This window comes from Callorhinus ursinus, unplaced genomic scaffold, assembly GCF_003265705.2.
Source record: "Callorhinus ursinus isolate GAN/ISIS: 27379988/994484 unplaced genomic scaffold, GSC_fseal_2.0 scaffold33, whole genome shotgun sequence".
NCBI classification, from domain to species: Eukaryota; Metazoa; Chordata; class Mammalia; order Carnivora; family Otariidae; genus Callorhinus; species Callorhinus ursinus.
This window is the reverse complement of record NW_027397095.1, coordinates 15,214,782-15,234,651: the sequence shown is the minus strand read 5'-3', so window position 1 is coordinate 15,234,651 and position 19,870 is coordinate 15,214,782. Positions and strand designations below refer to the sequence as shown.

At 39.9% G+C, this 19,870-nt stretch overlaps 1 long non-coding RNA gene and 1 other non-coding gene across 4 annotated transcripts in view; one reads left to right on the top strand and one right to left on the bottom strand.

Annotated features, from left to right (window-relative positions):
- Positions 1-5,617: 5,617 nt before the first annotated feature.
- On the top strand, positions 5,618-5,724 carry LOC112809496 (U6 spliceosomal RNA). Its single transcript, XR_003204604.1, has one exon. It is a non-coding gene; the product is annotated as a U6 spliceosomal RNA (small nuclear RNA).
- A 12,831-nt stretch (positions 5,725-18,555) lies between these two features.
- LOC141370377 (uncharacterized) overlaps positions 18,556-19,870 on the bottom strand; it is a 52,469-nt gene continuing 51,154 nt past the window's right edge. For all 3 annotated transcript variants that reach the window (XR_012374373.1, XR_012374372.1, XR_012374371.1), the window contains exon 4: positions 18,556-18,644. This is a non-coding gene — a long non-coding RNA (uncharacterized lncRNA). The remainder of the gene's footprint in view (positions 18,645-19,870) is intronic.

Below are 19,870 nucleotides of genomic sequence, written 5' to 3'. Positions count from 1 at the left end.
ATCACTATTCTCTCTTGCTGCTTCCTCAATCGCCTTGCGCTCCCTTCTTCTCACTGTTCTTTTACTATCAACACCATACCGCACTCCCCAGTCAATTCAATCACCAAATTTCTCTGATCCTGTAGCCAAATGGCTGAATGTACTTGGAGAATACTATCCCACTGTATGAATGTGAGACACAGAAACTTACGATTTTAAATCTTATCTGGTCCCTCACTACCTCTAGTCTATCTTTTTCAATGGTTTTTGTTTAACTCCCCTATCATATTAACCTTAGACAAGACAACATAATTTTTTAAAGAGATTGCAAATAAATAAATAATCTAAAAAAAGAGAGAGAGAGAGAGAGATTGCAGGCTTAAAAACCAAACAGCGTTGGGTCTGAAATCTGGTTCCACTTATTAGATGTATGGTTTTGAGCAGGTTATCTAACATCCTATTACATCAGTTTTTTCATGAGAAAAATGGAAATAATTCCTACTTTATATATTAAATAAGATTACATATGTAAAACAATTAGCACAGTGCCTTACACCCAGCAGGTGCTCAATAAACGACAGCTATTAATGCAAGCTCATATTCAGCAGGTGACTATACCTACTTCGCCAAGACCATTAAGTGTTTCTTAGCCCAAGTTCCCCAGAAAGCAGAGCAACGGTTGATGTGCTATTTGGTTGAATCATACGAAATTGCTGACATTCAACTGTTTGACATACAGAAATCAAAGGCTTCAGCCTCATCCGTTTTTAGGGAGTGCAATCCCAGGAAAGCAGGGGGGAGAGACAGTGGGAAACGAAAGAATAAGAGAGTCAATACGAAGGTACATTGGTATTACACTTGAGGTCATGGGGTACCATTTTTTGAAAGATCATAAATACATGACTTGCATCTCTGATCAGTCGACAAGGAGGCTGGAAAGAGAGTGTAACACCTAGCTCTTGTCTTTTATTAGCCAAAGCTTTGCACCGCTGGGTCAGGTTAACTCCTCTACACTGTGCACGGAGTCTCAGCACCCACAGGAAAGCACCAGGGCGTGTGATGAGAAGCTGGCAGATTGCACTGGTCTAAGTCCATCAGAGCCTCCTCAGAGAAGGGGCTGGGACACACAAGCAATAGGCCAAAGACCACTGAGACAAATAAGGCCAGGAGGATCTGAACTGGTAAGAGGTGGCTGATAGAACATATGAATTCCCTCCATTTTTTTTTACTCTGCACTTTCCTATAACTGTAATTTACTCTTCCTTTTGGTCAGAGGAAGGGATATCCCTCCGCTCATTTAGGCCTAAAGCCAACTCCCACCTATGCTCTCAACCTCGATCCTTCCCACCTCCAGGATCTTTTACTTTCAACTTCTCCCATTTTCCTGATCCTTTCCTCTCTACCTTTGTACCATCTTAGGGCTCTCCTTCAAATATCCTTCCTTTACTTCACACAGGCTTCTAGCTACTTCCTTTTCTCTTTCCTTTCTTTCTCAGCAGAATGTCTTAAATGAATAATCCAAAGTTACTATCTCTACTTTCTCACCTCGGAGCCATATGAACCGATCTCATCACTGTCTTATAACACCTTTGCGGAGGTCACCAACGATCTCCACTTGACCATATCCCTTAGACATAATTCTGGCTCTATCTATCTTGGTTTCACTGCAGCATTTGGTCCCGTTGACCCCTCCATTCTGACTGAAATTCTTGGTTCAGTTACCACGCCACCATTATTTGTTGCTTCTCCTAATTCTTTGGCTGGTCTCTTTCCTCTCAGCCTCTATCTGATCCTTAAGAGTCAGTGTCCCCAAGAATTCTGTCCTCAGCCTCCTTCTCCTCTTACCCCACACACGCTCCCGGGAGGTTATCATCTAGTCCCCGGATTTCAAGTATCACTATGTGCTGATGACTTCCAAAGTTGTATCTCTAGCCAGAGCTCTCCCTGCACACTCATCTTGTAAATGCCCACCAAGCAGCTGGATATATCCGCCAAAGCTTAAGTCCACGGTTCACAATCTGATGTTCAAGGCCCTTCGTAATCTTGCCTAACCACCCATTTCACTCACTTGTTTGTTTTTTGAAGATTTTATTTATTTACTTGACAGAGACACAGCACGAGAGGGAACACAAGCAGGGGGAGTGAAAGAGGGAGAAGCAGGCTCTCCGCTGAGCAGGGAGCCCCAGATAGAGCAAGGATCAGATAGAGGCTGAGAGGAAAGAGACCAGCCAAAGAATTAGGAGAAGCAACAAATAATGGTGGCGTGGTAATGAAGATACATCCTGCTGCTTTTTTTTTTTTTTTAAGATTTTATTTATTTATTTGACAGAGACAGACACGGCGAGAGAGGGAACACAAGCAGGGGGAGTGGGAGAGGGAGAAGCAGGCTTCCCGCAGAGCAGGGAGCCCGATATGGAGCTTGATTCCAGGACCCCGGGATCACGACCTGAGCCGAAGGCAGACGCTTAACGACTGAGCCACCCAGACGCCCCTACATCCAGCTGCTTGATGGGCACTTCAAACAGGCACCCCAAATTCAACATATTACCACCGGAACTCATTATATTCCCAACCACCTCCACCTTAATCTTGCGCACAAAATTAATCTGCAGATAATGCCTGCTATCCTCACTACACTTTGCATTTTATTCAACGATTAATGCTTAGGCACCTACTCTATGCCATATAGTGTTCCAGATACTTGCTCTGATCTCTTTGGCTTGGCCTACGCCAGCACTTGCTATTTGTTCCTGGACCCTTCATTTGAGCTACTCTGCTAGGGGCGCCCGGGTGGCTCAGTCATTAAGCGTAGGCCTACGGCTCAGGTCATGATCCCGGGGTCCTGGGATTGAGCCCTGCATCGGGCTCCCTGCTCAGCGGGGAGTCTGCTTCTCCCTCTCCCTCTTCCTGCTCATGTTCTCTCTCTTTCAAATAAATAAATAAAATCTTCAAAAAAATAAAATAAAATAAAATAAATTCCTCTATCAGTGAAGGATTTGGGCACTGGGAACAAGAATTTTTCATAGAAAAAACCCTGGACCCCTGGCACCACTAAGGTCAGCTGAAGTATCTGCGCCAGGGTAGGGCTCTAGTCCAAAGGGCCATACCCTCCACACCCCCCAGCTCAGGGCATAAGGGAACATGCAGTGGGGGATGGAGAGGATGATAAGGAGTAGCCGTCTGCTCAGTGTGGCTCCTTTAACAAGTTATACCTATTCCTACCAGGAAGTACTGGGGACTACATAAAATATGTAGCCAATAACTTCTACCACACTTCGTTCAAAGATGAAATCCTCAATTTTCCAGCCTAACACACACCTTGCATCCCATTCTCTCTCTTAAGTCTTCCAGCCACAGACTTTAGTCTTTGTCCATACTACGTCCTAAAGTGGATACAGAGTTGAATCCCAGGTCATGGTTTTGGCACTTTTGAGTTAAAACTCTGTTACGGGGCACCTGGGTGGTTCAGTCGGTTAAGTGTCTGCCTTCGGCTCAGGTCATGATCCTGGGGTCCTGGGATGGAGCCCCTGTGTCGGGCTCCCTGCTCAGCGGGGAGCCTGCTTCTCTCTCTCAAGTTGTCTTCCTCTCTCAAATAAATAAATAAAATCTTAAAAAAAACCCAAACAAATAGCCCTGTTACTGGTTCCAACAGTGTTCTGACCTAGCTGTTCTGGCTCAATGGCTGACACTCAAAAACAAGTGAGTAGGGGCGCCTGGGTGGCTCAGTCATTAGGCATCTGCCTTCAGCTCGGGTCCTGATCCCAGGGTCCTGGGATTGAGCCCTGCATGGGGCTCCCTCTCCCACTCCCCCTGCTTGTGTTCCACCTCCCGCTGTGTCTCTGTCAAATAAATAAATAAAACCTTAAAAAAACCAAACATACAAGGGAGTGAAATGGGTGGTTAGGCAAGATTACGAAGGGCCTTGAACATCAGATTGTGAACCATGGACTTAAACTAGTAGGAAGTAGGCAGTCTGAAGTTTCTAAGCAAGAAAGCAAGAAGATGGAAACAAAAGCCATGTTTTAGAATCTGGTACGAAGAAATAGTAGTGAAGACTGACTGAGGAGGAAGACTGAATGCACGGAAATCTATTAGAAAGCTATTTCTGGAATCCAGAAATGAGGTAATCAGCCCAGCCAAGGCAACCACACCTGCCTCATCTCTTCACTCCTAATCCCTTGTCCAACAGAATCTAAATGAGGATCCGCAGCCAGCACGGGAGGACAGATGGCTATATTTGGAATAAGTTCAGAACATCATAATGACCATAATGATTGACATCACTACAGGTCACTCTTTTGATGGTTTAAATCTTTAAAAAGAGGTCCTTTGCCAATTCAACATAAATGTCTGAAGTGTCCCCTTCACTTTGAGCACTAAAATTTCAGGCTATTTCCTAGGGCACTGCCAAGAACAGGATGACTATCTCCTAAATTGTCCATGCCTTACTTTGCAAATTGTCCCTCATTAGGCTCTCATTTTATAATTGGTAAAAATTTTTTTAATTCTCTAAAGGTTCACACAGCTTTCAGAGTTACAGCCCTGAAACAGAGGTGTTAATTATACCTCTAGATCTGACGAAAACTAATATGAAAATGTTTGTAATAACATTTAGCCAATCAACTAGAGCTTTATTTGCTCATTTAAGGAAAGACATTTTACTCATTTGTTCCCATATATAACTGACTTCTCATTTGATTCCTACCACCAATGGTCCAGGTCTACTGTAATCAAAGTATAAAATGTGGGGATGGAAAGAGTGGTACACAGTCTTATAGCCAAGGATTATAAGCTTTTATTTTAATAGTTACTAGGAAACCAGTGTGATAAACTAATAAGACTATGAAGATAATTAGAATTAGGAAAGAACTATCCATAATTCACTAAAACAAAATATCCTGTACTCGTGAGAAAATTTAATAAAGGTATTGGAATATATTTTTTTCCTCAGCTGTAATACATCTATCATACATAGTATCTAAAGTCTCAAAGATGTTTTACATTATTTACAATAAATCAGCATGAGATTCAGTTTAATAACACCATCTGACTAGGAATAGAAAGAATTTCAATTTAAATTTCAAGAAATAAGATAGGCTGGCATATTTTCCTTTATCATTGCACTGTAAAACAGAGCAATGCTATGCCCAATCCAACAAGACAGGATCATAATCAAATGCCATTTAAAATAAAGAGTCATGGGGACGCCTGGGTGGCTCAGTCATTAAGCGTCTGCCTTCTGCTCAGGTCATGATCCCAGGGTCCTGGGATCGAGCCCCGCATCAGGCTCCCTGCTCATGAGCAGGAAGCCTGCTTCTCCCTCTCCTACTCCCCCTGCTTGTGTTCTCTCTCTTGCTGTGTCTCTCTCTGTCAAATAAATAAATAAAATCTTAAAAATTAAAAAAAAAAATAAAGAGTCATGGGGCGCCTGGGTGGCTCAGTTGGTTAAGCGACTACCTTTGGCTCAGGTCATGATCCCAGGGTCCTGGAATCGAGTCCCGCATTGGGCTCCCCCTGCTCTGTGGGGAGCCTGCTTCTCCCTTTGCCTACCACTCCCCCTGCTTGTGCTCTCCCTCTCTGTCAAATAAATAAGTAAAATCTTTTAAAAAATAAATAAATAAAATAAAATAGAGTTATGGTGCTTGCTTTGGCAGCACGCATCCTAAGACTGGAACGACACAGAGAAGATTAGCACGGCCCCTGCACAAGGATGATGCGCAAATTCATGAAGCGTTCCATATTTTAAAAATAAATATATAAATAAAATAAAGAGTTACGAAAATGGAGTATTTTTACTGTTTAATACTAAGTCTTGGATGGTCAGAAAATCATTTTAATTATTAAAAAAATTCAAAAGTAAATCAAAATCCAAGGCAAGACCTATGATTTTTCTGTCCATGCTAATGCATGTTATTAACTATTTTAAAACTTATTCTTCTTAAAAGTAAGGGAAGACACATCTCTGAACATTGAGCGCTAGTGTGTCAGTTTCCAAACAGTTTTCTGATATTGCTTCAATATTGGCTGCATACGCTTTTATCCTGCCTCTAAGAGGTCAGTGGTATAGTATGGTCTAAGGTTTTCAACATTGTGTCCAGAGCTTAAAATTTTCAGGTCAACCAGCAGATCTAACAAGTGTCTGAGTCTCATGGGAGGCAACCTTTTTTCATGTTGCTTGTGTTCATGCTGGTAGAAAAGGAACTCATTCCTTTGACTTTCATTTTGGGGTTTATAAAATGAAGTCAAAGTAATAGGTGATGTCAGCATGGACAGAGATATAGAGTGAGATTTCAACATCAGCCCCTCATGAGAAGCAAAATCTTCCAGATTGGGCCATTCTGGAGAGGAGGTAATCACTTGATATGGAGTATTTTCTGGGTCACCAGAAAGGTCCCTCACTTTAAAAAAATTCTCCCTGGAAACCAACCTCCAGGACTCTTTAGAGATTCCTTACTTTGCTTTAAGTCATTGCATTTCTAGAAAGTAAAAGGCAAATACCTCTTGGAGAAATAGTACATTAGCTGTAATCAACAGAAACTAGATTCCTTTGAACATGAAGGGATATGAGTGAAAATGAATATTTGACACAGGTATGACTTCCTAAAGAGCATGGGCGAGTTTGGGATCATGCAGAGCTTTTAAGAAAGCTACATGACAAGGGCACCTGGGTGGCTCAGTTGGTTAAGCGTCTGCCTTCAGGCCGGTTATGATCCCAGGGTCCTGGGATCGAGTCCCGCATCGGGCTCCCTGCTCAGCGGGGAGTCTGCCTCTCCCTCTCCTTCTGCCACTCCCCTATTTGTGCTCTCTCTCGCTCTCAAATAAATAAACAAACTCTTTAAAAAAAGAAAGAAAGAAAGAAAGCTACATGACAGCATAAGAGCATTGGGCGACTAGAACAAAGGGCATCTGTGGGAGGCCATGAGGCCACACGCTAGTTTCACAATTTTGCCAAAGGCCATCCTGCTTCCAGACATACAAAACAGAAAAAATACTGCCTAATTGTAACAATTCTACACACCTTTCCTAAAGATATTCTTGGTATTGGAATAATTTTTATCTTTAGCTTCGTAAGACTGGTCAAGATTAAAATGTAGAAACAAATGGGGCACCTGGCTGGCTCAGTCAGTAGAGCATGCGACTCTTGATCTCAGGGTTGTGAGTTTGAGCCCCACGTTCGATGTAGAGATTTCTTGAAAATAAAATCTTAAAAATAAAATGTAAAAACAAATGAAATCATGAGTATCAGAAGAAAATGTGGCTGAATACTTTTTATATTCTTGAGTGGAAAAGGTCTTTCTAAACATGATGCAAAGCTCAAAGTCATAACATAAAAGACTGATAAATATGACTACCCAGAAATAAACAAACAAAAGTAAAGGAGTCGGGTCATGATCCCACAGTCCTGAGATGGAGTCCCATATCGGGCTCCTGGCTCAGCGGGGAGCCTGCTTCTCCCTCTGCCTGCTGCTCCCCCTGCTTGTGTTCTCTCTGACAAATAAAACCTTTATTAAAAAAAAGAAAAAACTGAAATGCTAAGAAAGAACAGAATCATGTAATGTTCTCCAATAAAACCAACAAGGCATAAAAAGTATAGAAGACAAAAGTGGGAACAAAGAGAAAACATTAACAAATATGGTAAATGTTAATCCAACTGCACTTTAAAGGTCAGTGGTCTAAATACACCAATTAAAAGGTGAAGATTGTCAAAAGGGATCAAAAACCAATACCCAACTATATGTTGTCTGCAAGAAATCCACTTTAAATATAAAGATACATATAGATTAGAAGTAAAGGAATAGAGAAAGATACACCATATATATGCAAATAATATGAAAAAATGCTCAATATCATTTATCATTAGGGAATTGCAAATTAAAACGAGATTCCACTACACACCTATTAGAATGACCAAAATCCAAAACAATGACAACACCAAATGCTGGTGAGGATGTGGAGCAACAGGAATTCTCATTCATTGCTGGTGGGACTGCAAAATGCCACAGCCACTTTGGAAAATACTTCTGCAGTTTCTGATAAAACTAAACATACTCAGGGCCCCTGGGTGGCTTGGTAAGTTAAGCGTCTGCCTTTGGCTCGGATCATGATCCTGGGGTCCTGCGATCGGGCCCCGTGTCAGGCTCCCTGCTCAGCGTGGAGGTGCTTCTCCCTCTCCCTCTGCCTTCTGCTCCCCCTGCTTGTGCTCTCTTTTCCTCTCTCTCTCTCCCTCTCTGTCAAATAAATGAATAAAATATTTAAAAAAAAACAAAAAACTAAACATACTCGTACCATGCAAACAAACAGTTGTGCTCTTTGGTATTCACCCAAGTGAGTTGAAAACTTATGCCCGCACAAAAACCTGCACACAGATGTTTATAGCACTTTTGTTCATAATTGCTAAAATGTGGGGTGCCTGGGTGGCTTAGTCGGTTAAGCATCTGACTTTGGCTCAGGTCATGATCTCAAGGTCCTGGGATTGAGCCCTGCATTGGCCTTCCTGCTCAGTGGGGAGCCTGCTTCTCCCTCTCCCTCTGCCCCTCCCCCCTGTTCATGCTCACACGTGCTCTCTCTCAAATAAATAGTCTTTAAAAAATTGCCAAAACATGTAAGCAACCATGATATCCTTCACTGGGTGAATAGACAACTAAACAGTAATACATCCAGACAATGGAATACTATTCACCACTTTTCTTTTTTTAAAGATTTTATTTATTTATTTGAGAGGGAAAGAGAGCACAGGAGTGGGGACAGGGGCAGAGGGAGAGGAAGAAGACTTCCTGCTGAGCAGGGATCCTGACGTGGGGCTCGATCCCAGGACCCTGAGACCATGACCCGAGCCAAAGGCAGACGCTTAACCAACTCAGCCACCCAGGTGCCCCTATTTACCACTTTTAAAAAACGAGCTATCAAGCCCTAAAAAGACACCAAGGAAACTTAAATTACTAAGTGAAAGAAGTTAATCTGAAAAGGCTATATAGTGTATGTTTCCAACTATGTGACATTCTGAAAGGCAAAACTATGGGGACAGTAAAAAGATCACGGATTAGCAGAGGTTAGCGAGGAGGGTGGGAGGAATAGGCAGAGCACAGAGAATTGTTAGGGTAGTGAAACTAGGGTGATACTCTAAGTGTGGGTACATGTCATTATACTTTTGTCCAAAACCCACAGGGTATACAACACCTAGAGTGAACCCTAATGTAAACTAGAAACTGGATGATTATAATGTGTCAATGTAGGCTCATCAACTCTAACATATGTGCCAGTCTGCTGTGGATGTTGACCGTGGGGGAGGCTGTGCACGCTTGGAGAACAGTTCAAATAACAATATAGGGAAAATATTAAACGAATAAAGTGTGCGCAGATCCTTGCGGTGGTGATCAAAATGACAGGACCAGTGCATAACTTGTTGACTTTATTAGAAAAAGTATATTTAAGTATACATCATTAAATGTGAAGGGATAAACAGATAAAAATACAATATATAGCTTCTCAACCGGCAGAAGAAATAAAGGGAACACAGAAAGCTTTATTAATCCACCTGAAGGTTGGAGAGCAGGGGTGTGGTGGGGAGGGGAAGAAGCAAGGAAAAATGGTTGATAAGTGGAATGAAAACTAAGTGAAAAGATGTGAGCTGCATATATATATATATATATATATGTATGTATATATATATATATATATAAAATGACACAATTCACATGAAATTCGAAAAAGCCCAGAAGACAAAGCTATTTAATGTTTATGGGTACCTAAATGATAAACACAAAATTTGTGACAGCAGTTATCTATGGAAAGAAAGGAGAATGAGATGAAGGAAGAATATACAGAGTATCTGAACTCTGAACATGTTATTTCTATTTTCTAGATCTTTTTTATTTTTTTTATTTTATTATGTTAATCACCATACATTACATCATTAGTTTTTGACGTAGTGTTCCATGATTCATTGTTTGTGTATAACACCCAGTGCTCCATGCAGTATGTGCCCTCCTTAATACCCATCACCAGCCTAACCCATCCCCCTCCCCAGAACCCTGTTTGTTTCCCAGAGTCCATAGTCGCTCATGGTTCGTTTCCCTCTCCAATTTCCCCCCCTTCATTTTTCCCTCCCTTTTATCTTCTTTTTTTTTTTTTTAAACATATAATGTATTATTTGTTTCAGAGGTACAGGTCTGGTCAGAGGGAGAAGGAGAGAGAGAAGCAGACTCCCCACTGAGTGGGGAGCCTGACAAAGGGCTCGATCCCACAACCCCAAGATCACAACCGGACACTCTTCATGAAATATAGAGGGGTGCCTGGGTGGATCAGTTGGGTGAGTGTCCCGCTCTTGATTTCTGGCTCAGGTTGTGATCTTGGGGTCGTGGGATCAAGCCCTTTGTCAGGCTCCCCACTCAGCGGGGAGTCTGCTTTTCTCTCTCCTTCTCCCTCTGACCTTTCCCCCACTTGCTCTCTCTCACTAAAATGGATAAATAAATCTTTTTTTTTAAAGATTTTATTTATTTATTTGAGAGAGAAAGAGACAATGAGAGAGAGAAAGCACATGAGATAGGGGGAGGATCAGAGGGAGAAGCAGACCCCTCGCCGAGCAGGGAGCCCAATGCAGTACTCGATCCAGGGACTCCATGATCATGACCTGAGCTGAAGGCAGTCGCTTAACCAACTGAGCCACCCAGGCGCCCTGGATAAATAAATCTTAAAAAAAAAAAAAAGATTGAATGAAGATAGGTGGTGTGTACCCAGGCATTCATTATTTTACTTCCTATTCTTGTCTCTCTGTTTGAAATAATTATTTTAAAAAATAAGTTAAAAAAAGAATGAGGCATAAAAAGTCATGTATATGTACATATTTTATATGAACAGTTAAAATAACATAGATGTTAGGATAAGCATACAAAAAATACACACTTAACTCTTAAGACTATCTCTAGAGGATTGCATTGCAACCTACTTTCACTGTTATATATTTTAATTTTTTATTTTGTTTTACAGTGAGCACGCATTACTATGGTAATCAGTAAAAATAATTTTTTTTTAAGAAGAAGGGACAATAAAAAAGAAATCAAGGGAGTCTGAACACAACTTTAGTTTTCTTTAGGAAAACTCAACGTAACAACAGTTAAGACAAAAGAAAACAAAAAACCTTCTGGAGAAATGCTATTTCCAAGCAAACGCCCTCTGAATTTATTGTTCCGCTACATTATGTCAAAATGCTGAGAGAAGCGATAAACAGATCAGTGCAAAATGTAGATATCTTCTTATATTCTCGCTCAGCATTTCCATTATTGCAAGGGGCAAATATGAAAGAATAAAATGTTATGATTTTGATTAAAGGGATGCCTATGTTATCCTATGGCAGCTGGTCTTGCAGATTAGGTCATCCTCAGGCTGTAATTGGATAATGCTGGCCTTGTTGATTTGAAGTAGAAGGCTAATCTCGGCAGTTTACAGTGACAAGGAAACTGTTAAGACTGCTGGCATGGTAACAGGAAAAGAAAAAAACAAAATGTAATGAGAGAGTGGCAGGTATCATTCATTGTACCCCGAGTTTCAAGTATGTTTATATTCCATATAAATCTTGTATATTCGCAAGTATAAAAATCTTAGCATAGATCATGAACATATTGTACCATGAATACAATAACATGCATTTTGTGTATGAGGGCTAATTTTAACCAGAAATCATAGTTCTGAGATGTAAACTTGGAGCCGTGTGAGCATATGTTGAACAGAAACATATCACACATAACAGAGATATAGGATACTGACACTTTCGGTATTATGTGGCAGCATCATTATGAACATATTTTATAAAATGTACCCATGAGTTAGTTCATTATCTTTAATGGAAAAGGAGAATTGCCATAATCATAATTCATAATCCTATTGCTGACATGGAAATAAGTCATATGGTAACTATTGGAAGAGAAAACTAAAAGGAAAAAAGGTATTTGAATCAAACAATGCAATGTCATATACGTAGGTTTTCCAACACAAGTGGTGTAGTTCTCATTAAATTTTGCTAAGTGTAATGGGCAAATTTTAAAAGATAATTTAATATCAGCATTTCCAAAAAATGGATATGGAAATTTCCCCAAATGGGCCTCCCAAAAAGACAGGACAGAATAAGGTCCACATGTACCTCTAAATTACCTGGAGGAAAAGTAGTCTCTGCCAACATGCTTCACCTTCTGCAGAAACTGCCTTCAAGTTAAAAATTGCTGTGAAATTTAGCAGCATTTGTTAAAAATTTTAAATGTTCATAACCTTTGAATATAGTCTTTTGACTTCTAGGAAATTATTTTACAGAATCCCATAAGAACACAAAGATGAATGCACAAGGATATTCACTGCAGTATTGTTCATCGTTTTTTGCAATAACTAAAAGGTTGATAGCAATCCAAACGTTCGTCAATAAGGAGATATTTAAATAAATCATGGTATATGCACACAACAAAATGCAATATATATATATTTTTTTAATGACACAGATTCATCAGTACCATCATGGGGAAAGATACACATGCTATATATATTTTTTTAAGATTTTATTTATTTATTTGACAGAGAGAGAAAACAAGCAGGGGGAGCAGCAGAGGGAGAGGGAGAGCAGACTCCCCACTGAGCACGGAGCCTGATGTGGGGCTCAATCCCGGGAGCCTGAGATCATGACCTGAACTGAAGGCAGATCCCTAACTGACTGAGCCACCCAGGTGCCCTATACATGCTACATTAAGTGAAAAAATACACTGTAAAATGCTATCTTGAATATAATTGCACATTCATTGTTGGTATCTGTATGTAAGGAAGAGAAATTAGGGAAATAAGCTGTATACTGTTGACAGTGGAAGCTATGGAAGATTCACTTTTCAGTTTATGTATTTCTGTAGCACTTGAATCTTATACAATGTACATATATTAATTTTGTAACCAGAAAAAATAATTGAAAATTTTTTGAGACTGAGATTTTATACACACACACATATACATACACACAAACTAGCTTGAGCATTTTGACTTAGTCAAATTAATCAAAAATATATGTAGAAACATGGGACACCTGGGTGGCTCAGTCAGTTAATCATCCGACTTTTAATCTCAGCTCAGGTCTTGATCTCAGGGTTAAGAGTTCAAGCCCTGCGTTAAAAAAAAAAAAAGTGTGTGTGTGTGTGTGTGTGTGTGTGTGTGTGTGTGTGTGTGTGTGTCTATAAACAGACCAGGCTATACAAGCCTGATTTTTTTTTTCCTCTTTAAGCTGGTGTTATGGACTAGGGCACCTGGGCTGGCTCAGTAGGTGGAGCATGAGACTCTTAATCTTGGGGTTGTGAGTTGAAGCCCCATGCTGGGTGTAGAGATTGCTTAAAAATAAAATCTTGAAAAAAAATAGTAACATGGTATGATAGACTGAAATCTGTTGTGTCAAAATTCTTATTTTGAAAAAACATTCTTGGGACGCCTGGGTGGCTCCATCAGTGAAGCATCTGCCTTCCGTGCAGGTCATGATCCCAAGGTCTTGGGATCGAGCCCCGCATCGGGCTCCTTGCTCAGCAGGGAGCCTGCTTCTCCCTCTTCTTCTGCCTGCTGCTCTCCCTTCTTGTGTTCTCTCTCTTTCTCTGTCAAATAAATAATAAATAAAATCCTAAAAAAAAAAATTCTTGTTTTGAAGACCTAATCCCCAATAACTCAGAATGTGACTGTATTTGGAGACCGGTCCTTTAAAGAGCTAATTAGATTAAAATGAGGTCATTAGGGTGGGTCATAATCCAATGATTGGTGTCTTTATAACAGGAGATTATGACACAGATACACCAAGCAAAGACCATATATGGACACAGCAAGAAAGTGGCCATCTGCAAGCCAAGGAGAAATGCCTCAGAAGAAACCCACCCTTCTGACACCCTAATCTTCGACTTCTAGCCGCCAGAATTGTAAGAAAATAAATGTCTGTTGTTTAAAATACCACTCAGTCTGTGATATTTTGTTATGGCAGCCCTATCAGACTAATACAGACGGTAAACTAATAAGGGAAATTGTAAAAACCACTATAGATCTACATTTTAAAACCTACTTTAAAGCATCAGGGATGACACTTGGAAACGTGCTAAGTGAAAGAAGCCAATCACAAAGACTACACACTATGATTCCATTTATATGAAATGTCCAGAATATGCAAATCTATACAGATATCAGTACCTGCCTAAACCTGAGGGCCTCGGAGAGAAATTAGGAATGACCCCTAATGACTACAGGGTTTCTTCTGGGTGTGTGTCCTTAAAATTGTCCTTTGTGTCCTAAATGCGTCCGAAAATTGACTGTGGTGCTGGCTATAGATCTCTGTGAACACACCGAAACAATTAAAGTATACGCTTTGGAAACATTTGGATACACAATACAATGGATAAATTGTACTGTGAACCATATCTCATGAAAACTGTTCTTTGTTTTAAAGATTTTATTTATTTAATAGAGAGAGAGAGAGCACAAGCAGGGGGAGGAGCAAAGGGAGAGGGAGAAGCAGGCTCCCTGCTCAGCGGGGACCCCGGGATCATGGGATTGAGCCCCTCAGTGGGCTCCCTGCTTCTCCCTCTCCCACTCCCCTCCCTTGCTTCTGTTCCCTCTCTCGCTGTCTTTGTCGAATAAATAAAATCTTAAAAATAAATAAATAAATAATAAATAAAAACGCATTTTACAGACCTAGACGAAAATCACAAAACTGAAAATAGAAAAGCATAGAGATGAAATCAAAGAATTACTGTACAATAATTTACTCAATTCTATACAAATAAATTTGAAAACAGGTGAAATGGATTATTTCCTAGGAAAATTTGAATCACCAAAATTAGCCCAAGAAGAGATGAAAAATAAACTAATTACTATGAAAGAAATTGGAAATGTTGTCAAAGAATACCCTAACAATCAAGGAGCCCAGAAATGTCAGATAAATTTTACCAAATCTTCAAGTACTGAATAACTCTGATAGGATTTCACCCATTTCATGGCAGGGAAGAATCCAAATTATCTTCTCAAATTTCAAGGAAAGGTTGGGCTCAATCTCACTTATGAGTATCAATGCAAACAGATTATACCAGACATAAATAAATAGAATTACTTAGCCTACTGAAAGAATTACAACACCAATCACCAAGTGGTCTATTTATGAAAGAAAAAAATTTTTAATGTCACGAAATCCATTAATATAATTCACTATATTAATAGATCAAGGAAGAAAAATATCATGATCATCTTCATAGATGCCGAAAAGGTATTTGACAAAATTCAACATTGTGTATTTCAAATGCTCTTAATAAACTCGGGATAGATAGAGACTTGCTTAACATGGTATTTAAAACTGTTGGATACTGATGCATAAACAGAAAGACAGACATACCAACAGAACAGAATACAGTCCAGAAATAGAGACAAACATATATGGGACTTGAATAAAAGCCACATTTCCAATCAGTGGAAGAAATGGTTATATTCAACAAATGGCATAGTGACAACTGGCTAGACATATACTAGATCCCTACCACATTCCTCGTACCAAAATAATTTACAGATGGGATTAGTTCTGAAGAAACTAAAATATATTAGGAAAAATTAACTGGATATGTTTATAACTTTAGAATAAGAAAAGTCCATTTAAACAAAGCATAAAATACAAAAGCCCTAAGGAAAAAATTTTATATTCTTTACAACAATAAAAATTAAAATTTTCTGCAGGAAAAAATACTCCTTACCTCACAATGATTCCAGATGGATCAAAGATTGAAACATTTTTAAAAATCATAAAAAATAGTTTTTTAAAGGTTCTATTTATTTATTTGACAGAGAGAAACAAAGCTAGAGAGGGAACACAAACAGGGTGAGTGGGAGAGGGAGAAGCGGGCTTCCCACTGAGCAGGGAGCCGGATGTGGGGCTCGATCCCAGGACCCTGGGATCATGACCTGAGCCGAAGGCCGATGCTTAACGACTGAGCCACCCAGGTGCCCCCAAAATAAAGAATTTCTTAAAAATAATTCCAAAGTGGGGAAGAACTTTCTTAACCGTGCATAAAATCTAGAAGCCATCAAGAAAATACTGAGAAATTTGCATGCATAAAAATTTAAAGGTCCGCCTAGAAAAAAACACTATAACCAAACTCAAGACAGGTTTGACAAATATTAGCAATTCATATCACAGACAGCACTAGTTTCCTCAATATATAAAGAAGCCCTACAATTCAAAAAGGAAAAGATCAATAAAAAGACAAAGGATATGAACTGACAGTTCACAAAAAAGGAAATTGCTTTTAGAATGTCAAAATTACTGAAGTTCACTCATATTAAGAAGACGCAAGCTTACAATGAGATACCATTTTCCCCTTTTAAATTGTGAAAGATCCAAAAGTTTAATAACACTATTTTTTATGAGGGAGTAAGAAAAACAGGCACTCCTAAATATCTTTTTTTTATTATGTTATGTTAATCACCATACATTACATCATTAGTTTTTGATGTAGTGTTCCATGATTCATTGTTTGCATATCACACCCTAAGTATCTTTTTTTTAAGATTTTGTTTATTTGAGAGAGAGAGAAAGAGAGAGCATGAGCGGGGGGAGGGGCAGAGGGAGAGGAAGAGGGACAACCAGACTCCCCGCTGGTTGAGCATGCAGCCCAACGCAGGGCTCCATCCCAGGACCTCAAGATCATGACTGGAGCTGAAGTCAGACACCTAACCAACTGAGCCACCCAGGCACCCCACGCTTTTATTCCTGATGGGAGTGTAAATTGGTACAACCAGAATAGAGAATAATTTAGCAATACCTATCAAGATTTAAGGGGCACCTGGGTGGCTCAGTTGTTAAGCGTCTGCCTTCGGCTCAGGTCACGATCCCAGGGTCCTGGGATCAAGCCCCGTATCTGGCTCCCTGCTCGGCGGGGAGCCTGCTTCTCCCTCTCCCACTCCCCCTGCTTGTGTTCCCTCTCTCGCTGTGTCTCTCTCTGTCAAATAAAGAAATAAAATCTTTAAAAAAAATTTTAAATAATTGACCTGGCAATTATATTTCAGAGAATTTATACTACTGTTATATTCCCATATGTATGAAATGACATACATATGGGGTTATTTATTGCAGCACTGTTTGCAACAGCAAGGGTTGGAAACAACCAAATGCCCATCAAATAGAGGACAGTATAAATAAATTAAAGATCAGGGCACTTGCTGGTTCAGTCAGTAAAGCACGCAACTCTTGATCTCAGAGTCATAAGTTCATGCCTCCACACTGGGCTTAGAGCTCACTTAAAAAAAATAATAATAATAAATAAATAGGGGCACCTGGGTGGCTCAGTCGGTTAAGCATCCAACCCTTGATTTCAGCTCAGTCATGATCTGAGGTCAGCTCAGGTCATGATCTGGGGTCCTGGGATCAAGCCCCACATTGGGTTCCCTGCTCAGCGGGGAGTCTGCTTGAGATTCTCTCTCCCTCTCCTTCTGCCCTTTTCCCTGTACTCATTCTCTCACTCTCTCTAGAATAAATAAATCTTTAAACAAATAAAAATATAAGTAAATAAAAGATCTATATGATTATACAAGCGATCTCTAGAGGACACATGAAAAATGGTAAAAGTAGCTATTTCTGAGGAAGGAAACTGATGGACTAGGCTTCAGTAACTACAAAGAGATTTACTTCCTTTAGCATACATTTTTCCAAAATACTCCTTGAGTTTTTTACTATGTCCATAATTTACCTATTTTGGAAACCATTTTTTATGTATTTAATAAGCAATTAGAAATTGGCATATGCCCGGGTGCCTGGGTGGCTCAGTGTTTAAGCATCTGACTCTTGATTTTGGCTCAGGTTGATTTTGGCTCAGATCATGATCTCAGGGTCTTGAGATTGAGCCCCATGGTGGGCTCCACACTCAGCAGGGAGTCTGCTTCTCTCTCTTTCCCTCTGCCCGCCTCCCCCCACCAGGCTCTCTCTCTCTCAAAAACAAAAAGAAAAAAGCAATTGGCGTGTGCCAAACACTATCAGCTTTCTAAATATTAATTTCAGGTATTTTTCATAACAACCTTATGAGGTAGGTACTATTGTTATCTCCACTTCACAGATGATAAAACCCAGGCACATGGGATCACATTATGACTTCCATGGGCCCTAGATATTTTGGTTGTTGTGGGACACTTCCATCATAAACAAATATTGAAAATTATATTTTAAAACTGTTTTTATATATAACAGATATAATATCAGGCTGGATTCATTATTATATACTCAGTTTTATATTCATTTTTACATCTGTTTTTTTAAACATTTATTTGAGAGAGAGAGAGCATGTACACGTGCACACACAAGCTGGAGAGGGACAGGAGAAGGAGAGAGAGAATCTCCAGTGGACTCCCCGCTGAGCGTGGAGCCCCATGCGGGGCTAGATCCTAGGACCCTGAGATCATGACTTGAGCCAAAATCAAAAGTCGGATGCTTAACCAACTGAGCCACCCATGCACCCCTACTTCTGATTTTAAAAGAAATTAACATTTCACAGGCTCCTAAAAGTATAACAAGTCCTAGGCAAGGTGTCTCCTATAGGCAACAGAGAAGTTAAGTAACTTACCCAAGGTCACACAGCCAGTAAGTGGTAAATCTGGAATTTGAATCCAGGTAGTGTGGTTTCAGAATCTGTATGCTAGATAAATAAAGCAAATCACAGGGGGGAAATTATGTAGTATATATATTGACATGGAATTACCTAAAAACAAATTAAGTGAAAAAATCATGGAGGAAAATAGTGTATATAATATGTTTTGTAAAAAAGTTTTCCACACACACTATGTCTGGAAGAATTTTTTTTTTTTGAGTGAGTACACAAGCAGGGGGAGGGGCAGAGAAAGAAGGAGAGGGAGAAGCAGACTCCCCGCTGAGCACAGAACCCAATCTGGGACTCTATCCTAGGACCCTGAGATAATGCCCTGAGCCCAAGTCAGATGCTTAACAGACTGAGCCACCCAGGCACCCCTGGAAGAATGCATTTTAAATGTCTGGAGGAAAGGACTGGGAGCCTGAGGAACTTACTTTTTCATTGTATGTCCCTTTGCACTATTGGATTTTTTTTCTTTTTTACCATGAGCATATATTTACCAATGAGGAAACTGAGGCTCAAACAAGGTTAAGTAACTTGCCCAAGGTTACACAGGTAGTAATGAAACTAATAATACACAAGTAGGAACTATTCAGCCAATCAATAATACATTGCTGTTTCTAAGTATAGACCTTTGAACATATCCCTGTTAAATTTCATCATTTGTATCCATAGGACCAGTTGGCCAGGCTCTTTTTGTATCTTGATTCTGGATCCATTGCATTCATCTTTATGATACCCTTAAATCTGGCAAGCATGCTTTCCAAGTTTCCACCCACATTATTTTTTTTTTCCACCCACATTATTGATGAAAATATTTAACACATGACAAGGCTTTAGCAGAGCTCTGCTGGTGAAACTAGGATCCCTCCAGGATCTCATCAATCCATCTCTTTGGATAATGAGGGAGCTACCAATCCAATTGATTGTACCATCTATCAATTCCACTCACATCCCCCCATTTACCCTTGCCCAAAGATTATCTGAAGAGCCAAATGTTTTACTACCAAGTGTCCATAGCATTCCCTTGCTCAGTGAGCTATTCTGAAACCTCTTTTATGGTGGGGATTTAAAATTAATAAATGATTGGTTTCTTTATTATGTTCTGCAGGCTTCTGAAGTTTACAACCTAGCCAATCCCCCAGAACTCAGACAGTTTCAGGAAGACTGATCTCCACCCCCAAATTTCTCATAACACATTTGAACAGAACATTTTAAAAAGCAGAGATATACAACTGTTTCCCCACTGGAATCAACCCACTGCCACCCAAAAT